Below are 14,327 nucleotides of genomic sequence, written 5' to 3'. Positions count from 1 at the left end.
CTTATATGAAGGATGAAGACTTTTCAAATTTGAGGACAAATCTCAGACATCCCGGGGAGGATGATACCGGAGTATCCGACTTAATTCCATCAACGAATTCTGCACAATTGATATTCATTCAAGCTAAGGCAGAATTTGGTCATAACTTGCTTCGATAGGTTAAGAATGAAGTTGTCGATAATGAGACTATCAACCATGTTACTGATTAAGGAGTTTTCAATTCTTCCCTTGCCGATCAAGTATTATGTTACCGATTCACTAGTATAGTTGCCGATTTCAACATTAATTAATAACATATGGACGAGAGGATGTTCTAAGCAATTTTCTTTGTTATTTGTTGAATTTCTGAGATTATTATTTTCTGGTCAAGGCTATTGGACGAATTTTAGAAGATCAACCACAAGGTTAAAGAGTTAAGATTTCAAGTCTCCACGTCTTTGTTGCATTTTGTAGTTACTATGAGTGTTAAATGCATTTTCTAGTTACTAGGTCTTTGAAGGCTTTCTAGTTCCTATGTCTTAAATGTTTGGGTAATTCCCATGTCTCTTGTCTATTTCCTATGTCGCGGTACCTCTATAAATAGAGTAGAGTTCTCCATTGTGATGCAGCTTTAATGAATATATAAGAATTCCTCTACGTGAGTTGAATTATTTATCCAATTCTTTATCCAAGTTCCTTGATGGTGAATCAAACAATTCTTTATTCTTGGCCGGTAGGGCAATCCTTCATGCCTTGGTGGTGAGCTTCCATCTATCCCGGTTCTTATCCTTGGCTAGTGGCTTTTGCCTTTATGCTTCGGTGGTGAACCTCTACACTTCATTATTCCATCCATCTCAACACACCGATTAATACACTTAACTTTGGAAATCCCCAATTTCGGAATCACTTGCCCACGCACGCATCACTTCTCCCTTGCCTTCCCTTCCCTCGTGTGCAAGCTCTTTGGCTTCAGTGACACCCCGTTTCCTTCCCTACCACGGCTGGATCGACATTATCCTCGACTCCAATGACCCCGACCATACCTCTCGGGTTTTCGGCCCCTTTGCCCCCAATGGTGTCCTCTTGAGCTCTATTTTCTCCGTCGATCAACTTGGCCTCATGAAGTTCAAGTTCCCTAATGAGCAGTTGCTGGAGTGGGCCTACTTCATGCTCACCAATGCCAAGGACGGCCGCTTGCTAGTTGAATTTTGCTCTTTGTTTAGAGGTAGAGTCAAGGAGGACTCGGTTATGTTGTGTCAAGTTCAACTGAATGTATTATCTCATAGTACTCATCCCAAAAACTCATAATGCACACACCTTTAACCAATTTCGGCCCGTAAGTCTATGTAATGTGAGCTATAAACTTATCTCTAAGTTGTTGGCAAATAGGTTGAAAGGGTACCTCAGTTGTATTATCTCGCCTCAACAATCGGCTTTTGTTCCGGGTAGAAGCATACAAGAGAATTCTGTAATTGCACAAGAAATCTTACACTCCATGAGGAAGAAAAGAAAGGGGAGTCCATTCATAAGAGTCAAGGTTGATATGTCAAAAGCTTATGATAGAGTTGATTGGAATATACTTGATTGACACAATATTCTGTAGTCTGGGATTCTCGGTTCATTTTTGCAGGCTCATAAAAATATGTATTTCGTCGATTCATTATTCTCTTCTCATCAATGGTAGACTTGCGGGAAGTTTTAAACCTCAGAAGGGACTCCGACAAGGTGACCCTATCTCGCCATACCTGTTTGTGATTTATACTGAACTTCTTCCTAGAATTCTATCTAGAGTAGAGGATCTAAAGATTATTGCAGGTATAAGAGTAGGGCGAGAAAGTCCACCTTTAACTGACCTTATGTATGCCGATGACTTGTTATTTGTCGGAGCCACTAAACATCAAATGAGAGCCCTGAAGGAATGCATTGAACTTTATTGCTCGTGGTCAAGTTAAAGCTTAAATCATCAAAAGTCGTCTGTCTTTTTTTCTAAAAATACTTCTATGGGCATGAAAAAGTTTTGTATGGATGAGCTCCACATGCGAAAGATAGATAATGAAGCAATGTACCTTGGAAATCCCCTCTTCAAACCAGGAAAAGGTAGGACAAAATATCAATTCCTTGAACATAAGGTTGTTAACAAACTTAGCCCCTGGAAAAGGAAGACATTATCTTGGGCAAGTAGAGCAACATATATTCGATCGGTTGTTCAGAGCATACCTATTTATGCTATGCAATCTAGTCAACTGCCTCGGAGCACTTGTGACAGACTCGATGCCTCTGTAAGAAAATTCCGATGGGGTGTGCCAGTAGAGAAAAATAGATATTTAACACCTAAATGCTAGGATTCTCTGTGTAGAAACAACAAGAGTGGAGGAGTGGGTTTTCAGCAGAATAGGGACTTCAACAATGCTTTGCTTTTGAAGCTTGGTTGGGGAATGATCCAAGATAGAGGCAAATTATGGGTTCGAGTCCTTGAAGGAAAATATCTCCAAAGCTCAAATTTATGGAATCACGAGGTCAAGGCATCAGCCTCCCCTTTGTGGAAGGCAATCATAAATACCAGAGAAATACTCAAACTGGGAACTCTGTATCAAATAGGGGATGGAAAGTCAATCGAGGTCGGAAATCACCTCTGGATTCCTAATGTCTCAACTCATTTGCCTTCTTTTATTGATCCAGACCCTGTTTTGAAGCAAAGAAAGATAGAAAGCTTCTTTATCCCATGGACAAAAACTTGGGACGTATTAAGTTTAAATCAGACATTTTGCCCAACCTCAATCCAAGCCATCCTTCGAATCCATGTGCCAAACTCCATTTGGGTAGACAAACCGATTTGGCATCTGCCTATCGATGGAATATTTTCCATTAAATCTGCTTACAAACTCATAAAGTTGCGAAATGAAAGTGGTAACAACCGCTGGATTTGGAACAAAATCTGGAAAGCTAAAGCTCATGAGCAACACAAAAATGATGTTGTGGAGGATAGCGGCTAATGTTTTACCTTGTCGAGCGAACTTGTTTCAATTGATCCTTATCCCATACCCTTCTTGCCCTTCGTGTAGAGCTTCAGAGGAAAATTCGGTACATTTTAGCCCAAATTTTGTGGAGACAGAGCCCATGGGATATTATCTCGTCTGCTTGGAACTTTAGGTGTACGAAAGAGATGGTGAACCACTTTCTTGATCCAGGAAAAATAGCACAAAGAACGGGAGTGGATTGCAAGCTCTTCACCCTTTATGCAGCAATTCTCTGCACTAGAATGTGGTGTTATAGGAATGCAAAGTTACATGATAAAACTATTCCAGTTCCTTCCCAGGCAATTCAAATGATCATACAAGATTTCTTGGAATATTCAAATATGTTCAGGAAGGAAATCAAAGTTAAGTTAAGCGAGGAACCGGATTTTAATGAGGTAAGGCCAAACTCTTGGATTCCTCCATCAAACCAAGAGTTGAAATTTAATGTAGATGGTGCGGGGAAAGAGAAAAGGGGAGCCGTAGGTATTATTACATGATCATATAGAGATTCAATTGTCCAAGCGTGGACAATACGAGGAAGATGGAACTCGCCAGTAGAAGTGGAAGCTACAGCTCTTCTTCTCGCATGCAAAGCTACTCAATCCCTCAGCATCCACAAAGTGGTTTTTGAAAGTGATTGTAAGGTGTTAATTGATGATATTAAAAAAAAAAAGGCATTTGCCCTTGGTGTATTTATCCTTTCATTTCGGACTCTCACTTACTACTTAGCAACAACCCAGGATGGAGTTTGAAGTGGACCAGTAGATCTAGTAATGTTGTTGATCATGAGCTTGCAAAATGGGCTTTTTATCAATTAGGAACTACATCATCTTTCCTTTTTAATGATGTCTCATCTAGAGTTTAAAATATAGTGTTAGCTGAGTCTTCTTTAATTTATCATCTTGATGTAGGCTCTAGTTTCTTTGTGTAATAATTGAACTTTTTTTATGCAATGGAAGGTTTGTTTTAGCAAAAAAAAAATGTTCAACTGAATGTGTTCGAGTATTTCATGTTATGGTTGCTTATTATCCTGTTTGTCGGGGGAATTGTGAGAATTTTGGTCAAGTTTCCATAAAGAAGAGCGGGAAGTTTAGGTTGGAAAACTGGACAAGTTTCATACGCGGTTTTTCAAGTGCGAAGCGTGGGAATGAGCGGAATAGAGTATAATATGTATTGGAACCAAATTGGAACTAGGGTTTGAAAAATTAGGGAAATAACTTGATTTGACTGAATTAAGGATTATAGTTGGGGCAAAAATGTTGAGCGACATCATTTAGGGCTATTAATGCTAACTCAGAGTGTCGGCAAGCTTTGTCGGTTGAAAAAATTAATAAAATATTACCACGTCAGATTTTTGGCGTTCCAAATCGACAATGGCATTTAAGTGATAATTTTTTTTTACAAAAGCGTCACTTAAGTGACCTGATGAAAAGTTTTGATACCAAAGTAGGTGTCGTGCAAACGTTACATGGCACTTCTAGTGTCTTGTTATAAACCTCATTCACATGCTCTCTAATCATATCAGGCGTGTGCAAGCGTATTTGTTGAACTTGTGGAATTAGCATGACCGAATAGGTTCCAGTGTGAAAGCGTATTTGTTAGATCCAAAATTTTTCCAGCGATAATTATGCGGTAGGCACCAGAGTTTGGTGTCGTACAAACCTACCCAATACATCGTACCTTGTGTAGGGCACCCTGTGAGATCACACAAGATACAGGATGCCTTGTCTAATAATTACAATCATGATATTTTCATTTTTTCTCTTTTCTTTACAAAATTTACGCATGCAAAAGTGTGAAAGGATGGGAGTAAGCAACATGTTTTACTTTATGTTCGAACAAAAGTTGTCCAAAAGGTTCTTAAACTTATTGCACTTTTGTCAATTTAAATTTAAACATTTTCACATTTTACTAATTAAGTCCATTCGGTCAATTTTGGCCAGAATTCACTAATGTAGACCTGGCTGTACCTAGCAACTGTGTCACGTGGAATAGGCAGTGCTGATGTAGACAAATTTTATTAATTTTTTTAATATTTTTTCAAAATTTTAAATATTTTTAATTTCTTTTTTTCTTTTCTTTTCTTTTCCCTCTTCTTCCTCTGCCGGTTGTCCAACCTTGGTGATGGCCGATGACCGAGCAGAGAGCACGACTGGTGAGGTTTAGACTTGCTGGATTTGGCTAGGGTGAGCCTCGCTCGAGGTTGGCAAGGTCACCCCTCGCCAGATCCTAGCGAGGGTGACCACACTTGAGGCTGGCGAGGCCGACCCTTGCCAATCGTAGCCTCTAGCCAGTTGCTGGAGGCTGGGCAACTGGCAAAGTAAGAAGAGGGAAAAAATAATTAAAAATTCAAAAAAAATATTAAAATTTAATAAAATTTATCCACGTCAGCGATAGTCGAGTCACGTAGGATGGTCGGAGTTCACGCCGGCGAATTACAACCAAATTTGGCTGGATGGACTCAATTGACAAAATATGAAAAGGTTTAGAACTCAATTGACAAAATTGAAAGGTTTGAGATTGAATTGGTAAAAGTACAACAAGTTTATAATTTTTTGGACAATTTTTCCAATGTTCGGTGTTATCATCTCTTAGGATTATGTTAACGACAGACATGGAGATGCACTTTACTACATATTATGTAATGCACTTATGTACTTTGAAATTTACAGAGTAATACACGGTACTTTGGAATCTGTGGAACCGACGAGTTTGAGATTCAAGGCTAGTTTTAAGAGGCTGAACTATGGACGGGGTTCCAAAAATTTAACATCGGTGCACATAGGAAGAAAAAACCTGGATAAGGCGAAAATTTCCTGGATATCATATTCATGGAAGACGAATCACAAGGGGATTTGTAGGAGAGGTCTTTTCTCGTTCTGGCTATTCTCGTGGGGGTTCACTCTAGGGGGAATTCAATCAAGGTGAATTTCTAGTTCCACTCGTCACCGATAAATTATTGGATTAATACTACCAAAAACTCCAAACTGGTACACCTGTGACAAATTTATCCCAACCTAATTTTTTTATCACTAAAAACCCCAAATTGGTACACCTATGATAAATTTATCCCAAACTAATTTTTTGACCACCAAAAACCCCAAACTGGTACATTTGTGACAAATTTACCCTCCATTAAATTGAATTAATATAAAAAACATTACAAATTAGTACACCTGTGATAAACGGAGAGTAAAACCTCAAACTGGTACATTCATCAACTGTCATATGTCATTTAACTTAGTAATTTGACAGTCAAATTTAACAGAAACTAACGGAGGATAAATTTATCACAATTGTACCAGTTTGGGGTTTTTCATGATAATAACCCTAAATTATTCCTAAAGGCAAACATCAGCTCACTAATGACTAGCTTAATCAATGGTTAACAAACGGGGTTTATATATTTTGGGATTCACGATGTCTAATCCACATGTCCATGATTGGTGGAGATTTTTACGTCATACTCGACTACCAAACGTTGTAAAGCCTAGGATAGGAACGATCCTCATCGTGATTGGTGCAACAGTCCTAGCATCACTTCTCCGATGTAAGGTTCTTGAATGATGATTGGGTTTTAAAAAGAAGTTATGGGGCCACAAATGGTGATGTTTAAATATTGTTCACAGAGAATCGAAGGAAAAGTAGTTGGCGATCTTAGGTTATGATTTGTAGGTAATCAGTGATTAGCGAAGTAGGCATTACCAAGTTATTAATATAAAAACATTTTAAAGCACGTGATGTATAAATATGCTTTTATCCCATCCCACTCAATTGGCCAGATTTTTGGTGCATCCGTCAGCAACTTTAAAGCACTCGTAGACAGTTGAAAATAGATTATGTGACGTTAGCGGCCGGAAAACAATATCGAAACCTTACTTTTGCTAAGAGACTATCCTGAAAAAAATTCTAAACTTTTTTTCATCTCACTATTGGAATTACAAATCCATCGTAGTGTTGTTTCCTGCCTCTTTGCAGAGCATAGGAATTGAGATCCACGTGTGAAACTAAACGTGCATACCCCGAACCCCCAAAAAGGTGGGGAATCGAACTCCCCACCTCCTCCTTTCAAAGTAGGAAGGGTGGTCACTAGGGCAAACCCCAGGGGTTATCATAGCGTTATTCATGATGGATGAAATTGTGAAGGAAGGTGTTTTTGGGTTACCGATGCTAGTTTGGAGATAATTGGTAAGGCAAAAAAAAATTGAGGTATTAGTGTCTCGTAGAAAATTTCGAAGGTTTTTTTTATGAGATTTTCCCTTTTTTTAACTGTGGATCAGAAAGGCGAGAATTGATTTAGATTTCGAGTGTATCATATTGTATTCTCTCTCCTATCTTTGTCGTGTTTGTTTTATGAAGGGGCAAGGAATTTGGGGGAAAATTACCAAAATAATTATAAACCTATTGTGTTTTTGTCAATTTAGTCCTGAACATTTTCATATTTTATCAATTGTGTTCATCCTACTAATTTTGGCTGGAAATCACCGATGTGCATGCCGGGCATCCTACAAGGCATGATCGGTATTGATGAGGAAAATTTTAATAAAATTTTAATTTTTTCAAATTTTTTTATTAATTTTTTCTTTTTTCTTTTCTTCTCTTTTCCTTCTTTTCTTTTTTCTTTTTTAATTGTGGCCACCCAGGGTCGCAACCTTCACTCGGCCTCACTTGTAGCCGCGATGGTCTGGGCAAGGATTGCGGCCTTCGCCTAGTGGCCGTCTAGGCGAGGCCATGATCGTCCCCTGCTGCAGGCGAGGGCTTCGGGACCCTCACTAGATTTGGGCGAGGGTTGCCAGATGGCCGCGACCCTCACCTAGTAGCTGAACAATAAAAAAGAAAAGAAAAGAATGAAGAGAGAGGAAAAGGTAAAAAAATATTAAAAAATTTGTCTACGTTAACGCCGATTGTGCCACATAGGACAATCGGTGTCCACGTCAGCGATTCAAAATTGACCGAATGGACTTAATTGGCAAAACGTGAAAAGATTTAGAACTCAATTGACACAATTAATAGGTTTAGAACTTTTTGGTAATATTCCTGGAATTTTGTGCAAACACTTGCCAAATTTATAGGCAATAGATGTATTTGATGATCATGTAATTTTTTAAGATGTAAATGATGGTGGGTCTTCTCATGACTTTGAATTCTTCTTGTCTTGACTAAAATAGAAGACTAAATCAAGCAACAGTGGTGGTGATTAATTTACTCATCGCCTTAGAGTTGGTCATTGAATAAACAAGTAGGCTGTACAGTCATTGCTGACTACAGTGATAGCTAACGTAATTCTTTTCAAAGGCTAGGAATAAATGCCTTTCTTTACTCTTAGAAAAAGATTTCACCAATTTAGCTTTCAATGAATTGAAATTCAATTTAAGAAAAATTTCAAAGACCGAGATTTTGCCGATTTATTTCAATTGGCAACAAGAGCGTCTAAGTTTGAGCACCTTCTTAAATAAAGTGATAAATTACCCTCTAAAAATTTGCACAAAATGTGGCTTTAATGAAAAATTATTAGTTAGAGTATAAATCTGACCCGAATGAAAACATTGAAACAAAAGTGGCAAGTATGCTGTTTGACAAGCCTTACGTTTGTCGATCCTTAAAGCCTACCAAAATAAAAGAAAAAAGAATGACTAGAGCTAAAGAAACTCAAGTTTACTAGTTCGACATTAACAAGTTGGATGAAATCTTTGATTTACTCTTAAAAGATGGCATGATAAAAATTAACGGAAGGCCAAATTATCCCGAGTGATGAAGATTTAATAAACAAAAAAATATTGCAAGTGGCACCACTAATGGAGTAATTACACAATTAATTGTGTTGTTTTCAAGAAAACAATTCAAGAGGTAATTTGGCTTGGATAAATTAAATTTGGCAATGACAACGGGGCATACCATGACCCTTGATGATCTAATTTTAAATAATCAAATGATTGATGAATCATTCAATTCTTCTAAAAAGGGGAATATGTTGACAATCAACAATGATCAACTTTTAATTATAATCGACTAGTGAATTGATAACAACAGAGTTTGGTAAACAACAAAAGTCACTGATGATAAGAACATTTGACAACTTAAAGAGCATCAACAACTCACCAAGGAAGCCATTGACAGCAAACATCAATTATCGATAAGAACCTTTAGTGGATTGACATTGATATGTAACTACCGACTAACAATATTTTCATATATATAACTTCTTATAGATAAGTGTTACAAGATAATAGGACACTGTGGATAATGTAACTTATTGTAACCGCATATAGGGTTAAGAAGCTATTTATTCTAAAAATATGATTAGGAACTTATCTTTTTAAATTCAATAACCATTTGTAATGGTCGATTGTGGGTTATAATTAGCCACATCGTACTCTTTGTAAAGGCCCCTCAATCAATCCAAGAACCCAACATTCTCTCGGTTATCTTTATTTTCCCGCAATTTACACGGTAGGATATGATTGTCTTCATTTTTTGTACCTTTAAATTTCTTGTCTTTTACTTTTATATTCAAAATCAACAAAGGGCCCTTCATATTCTTTGTCGATTCACTTATCGGTTGATCAATACTTCGAAAGATATTTCTTCGACACTTTTCAGTGAAATAGGAGCATCAGAGAGCTTCAAAAATCCATCGAAGACAACTAATACACAAGCCCAACTCAGAATCATCAATTTACCAATCCCAGTTGTTAATTATGCAAGCAATTGGAGTAAACTTGATCCATCCAAGGAGCTTAACGTGATCCACTGGGTCCAATGAGGAGGAAGACGACCAAGATGGAGTTTCTGAATTTGAAGAGTAAATGCTGATACCTTGCACGGCTGGAGGTTGAATTGCAAGGCTGGAGGGTTGAATTTGAAGTTCCCGTGTCTTTTAATGTGGTTCCTAATTCCTGTGTCTTTAATGTTTCCTAGTCCCAATTTCTTTAATTTTGTATAGTCAATACTTAATAGGTGGTGCAATCTCCATTGTAGAATCCAAATTCGTGTTTGAGATTTCCTCCTCAAGTGAACGACTTCCTTCAATTTGGTTCTTCATCAAATTCTTTGGTGGTAAACCTTGTAAGTTCTTAATCTTTGGCTGGTGGAAAATTTCTTTTTGCCCTAGTGGGAGCTGAAAAATAAAATGTAGGGCCAAGTCTTGGCAAAAAAAACTAAAGAAGTTTATGAAGAAGAGGTTCTTGTCGCATTACTCCAAGTAAGACTAGTTTCTAAGCCACACTCACTCAAGCAACATGGGATGAGTATTGAGAGAGGAGTATATGAGAGAGTTAAACAATTCCATATGAGGTGCAACGTACCAAAGATGCAAAGAGCAAACTATTGCTTACTTCCTCAGATGAATGAGCAGGATATTGCCGATTTGATTGAGCCTCAACCATATTGATCATTTGAAGACGTTTGCAAGCAAGCTGTGAAAGTGGAGAAACGGTTAACGGTAGTAGGAGATTCTCGACTAAGCCTTCAAATAAGGGACATCTTTTTTTATGGGGGCTTCTTCTAGCAATGTTGAGAATACATTGAAAAAGGAGTAAAAAAAAAGAGAAGTCTATTTAGTTTGTCAAAAAGCTCCACAAACAATCGTAAGTTGGAGGTAGAAAGTTCTTCTAAGTGCCACGGTTACTGGCAGTTGCAAGCTGATTGTATTAACTGGAGGATTATGACTATTCAAGAAATTGCGCAGATTGATTTGGAATTTCAAGACCAAGGACCAGACCAGGATGAGTCCAAATCCGAGGAGCAAAATGTAACGGTGGAACAAGCTAATGGAGGAGAGTTACGGATCAACTGTTAATTATCTCATTAAAAGACTCATATATTATCACTTAAAAAGAAACATGTCTCCCTTTCTTTTAGATTCAAGTGGAAATATATCTATTACATGTGCGCAATTGACGGTGTCAGTAAACGTATTGGCACAGTGATGAAACATGAATTTCCTTTTTCCCCCAAAAAATCCGCATGGATCTAAACTGCTCTAAAGGTAGTATAGTGGCCAAAACATATCATGATGCGAGAATTACATGAAAATGTGCAATTTTGCAAAAACAGTTAATACCATGAAAAATCCCAAGCTGATATATCTATGACAAATTTATTCCAAATTAATTTTTTGACCACAAAAACCCTCAAACCGATACACCCATGACAAATTTACCTCAAACTAATTTTTTGACCAAAAAAGTTTTTTTGACAAATTTACCCTCCATTAATTTCTATTAAATTGGATTAATATCATAAAAAATCACAAATTGGTACACCTGTGATAAACGAAGGGTAAAACCCCAAATTGGTACACCCGTCAACTGTCACATGTCATCCGACTCAGCAATTTGATAGTAAAATTTAACGAAACTAATGGAGGGTAAATTTGTTACGAGTGTACCAATTTGGGGGGTTTTCGTGGTAATAACCCTTTGCAAAAATTGATGTTGGCATTAACTTTCTTTTTGACATGTAATTTTCTTGATCTAACAAAATAGGTTCTGACCCAACAAAAAAAAAAACAGGTTAGATCATTTCCAAACGTGTTACAAGGAACAGGCCATGAAATTAAATGATCCACTCCACTGGTAATGTACATGGTGCATCTAATTGGGAGCCTCATTTGCACTCTCTCCTAATCTCATCAGGTTTGTGCAAGAGAATCTGTTGAATTTGGGGAACTGGCATAATTGGATAGGTTCAGAGTGGGCATTTATTCACAAGATAGAGTCTAGTTCTCAATTGGCACCGATGAATACGGGGGTAGGTTCCAGAAATTTGGGTCGTATCCACCTTATACACCATATTTTGTACCCCGTGTAGGGCACTTTGTAGAACGATACAAAGTACAGGATGTGCTGTATAATATTAAAATAAATATGCGTATGTATTTTAATATTTTCATTTTTCTGTTTTTTTTACAAAATTACGTATTTAAAATACTTTATGTTCAATGTTATTATATTATGTCCTAGTGATGTGTGAAGGGAATTGAGAGATTCCGAAAATTTATTTGCCCGGATAAGTGGAAAGGTTTTCAGGATATGGTTGACGGTAAGGTTTTAAATGGATGTGTATGAGTGGAAAATGAAGTTGGGATAGATGAAGTTCACCACTAAAGCTTAGGAACACGCCACCATTCAATGATAAAGTACCTTAGATGAAGTTCACCACCAAGGCATAAAAGACTAAGCCACCCATCAAGAATAAAGGATTTCGGGATTGATAATGTTCAGTACCAAGGCCTAAAGGAACACCACCAGCCAATGATAAAGAACTTTTGATTTACCACTGATGGAATTGGATAAAGAACCGAAGATAGATATTTATTCAATTTAGGAAAATCTCATGTATTCATCAAATTCAAGTCTTGCTTGTACAAGTAAAATTGCACCTCTCTTTATAGAGGGACTCTGCTAATAAAAAAATGACTCCTAGAATTCTACAACCATAATGACACTTGGACTGTTGTGTAAGTATGACTCTTAAAATTGTCAACACATTTAAGACTTATAAAAACTGAGAAGTATAACAGATGATACACTTAAGACTCATAAAATTAAGACTTGAAATCGACAATGCAATTCTACTACCGTAGAACTCGATGCTTCCGCATCATTTAGGATAGTGCTATTGATAGACATGGAGATGTACTTTATTACATGTTATGTAATGCCTTAATGGTTTTATGCTGAAGGTTGAACGTGTTAATACGATAGAATTAAACAGTATTTTAAAATAAAGTTATTGAAGAGTAGTACATAGTACCTTGAAGTTCATGGAACTGATGCAAAAAGAGAACGTGAAATTCTTTTTTCTTTTTGCAAAGCTGGAGGTTAATTGTATTTACCGGAAACCCCGCCCACATTATTACTGACTCCTTTCCCTTTCAGTCAAGCTAGTGTTTAAGCAAAATAAACAGAGCAAATATCAAACCGATTTTCTAAATAATTTCCTTTGTGCGGAGGTTAGAATAAAAAAAATACACCTTTTGGAGAGAGATACTATTTTACCAATCGAGTCATGAGCATCTAACATATTCATATCAAACAATTTTCCACAAAGTGGTGACGAAAAGTCTAACTTGTTAGTTGGTTGAAAGACCCAAACAAAGGTCTAATATGGTCTGAAGGAGTTAATGGATGGGAATAGCCAAGATGGATATGATACACATATACCGGGTTGAAGGGTACTTTAAGAGCCTAAACGATAGATCAGGCTCCAAAAATTTTATATCAGTGAACATAGGTCGCTTTTAGGGTAGGGCCAAATTTCCCCCGTTTTATATTCATTGAAGACAAATTAAAGGGACTTGCAGAAGTGAATTTTCTTTTCTGGCTCCTTTGAAGTGTTGCGTACATTTATGCGGTGAATTTCTGGTTACAATCATCACCTATTCTCAAAGCATCAGCTCATTGACGACTGGCTTAACCAATGGGGTTTTCTTTAGCCAGAATTTCTTCCGCAACGAAATATCTTTTACCGAAAATCGTTCTTTAATTTTTAATTAAAGGAGGCAGATTTTGTGGCGACTCTGGATAGGAAATACCACAAGTCAATAAGGGAACTAACAACTTTACTTCAAACAGAACTATACAAGCACAGACCATGCCAGAATTTAATCAAAAATCAACTCATTGACCGTTGGCTTAACCAATGGGGTTTTCTTTAGCCGGAATTTCTTCCGCAACAAAATATCTTTCACTGGAAATCGTTCTTCAATTTTTAATTAAAGGAGACAGGTTTTGTGTGACTCTAGATAGGAAATAGTACAGGTAAATAAGGGTACTAACAACTTTACTTTAAACAAAACTATACAAGCACAAATCATGCCGGAATTTAATCGATGACAAGCTTGGAAAGTACAGCAACTACAATGGAACTGAATGTAAACAAACTATGTCAGAATTGACCAGTAGAGATGTGTATCATGTGAAGGCGGTCTTGGATAATGATAAGGGAAACAACCTTAACTTCGGCATGAGATGCATCGCTGTATTGCACATTGAATTGACTAACATATTCTAATATCGATTGATCATCTTCGCCAAAGAAAATATTAAAATCAGGCATCTTAAAACCTCTTGGATTAGGCACTGTATCTATCCACTCTTTATATGGCTTTATGTATACGAGTTTGATATTTCCTGGGTGTTGACACCTATTTTAATTTGCCCAAAATTAATTGTACAAAATTTAGGAATTAAGTTTCTTTAATTCCTAAAACAAAAAAATATTTCTATTTAAATGATTTGCATATAGAAATTAGGCACATTTGTATTAATAGGGTCTATTAGAGAAAATTTTCTTTAAAAAAAAAATCGAGTTGGGCCGGGTCGACCC

This window comes from Syzygium oleosum, unplaced genomic scaffold, assembly GCF_021117445.2.
Source record: "Syzygium oleosum isolate NSW1041296 unplaced genomic scaffold, Sole_v2.1 Sole_v2.30, whole genome shotgun sequence".
Classification (NCBI taxonomy): Eukaryota; Viridiplantae; Streptophyta; class Magnoliopsida; order Myrtales; family Myrtaceae; genus Syzygium; species Syzygium oleosum.
This window is presented reverse-complemented; position numbering follows the sequence as displayed.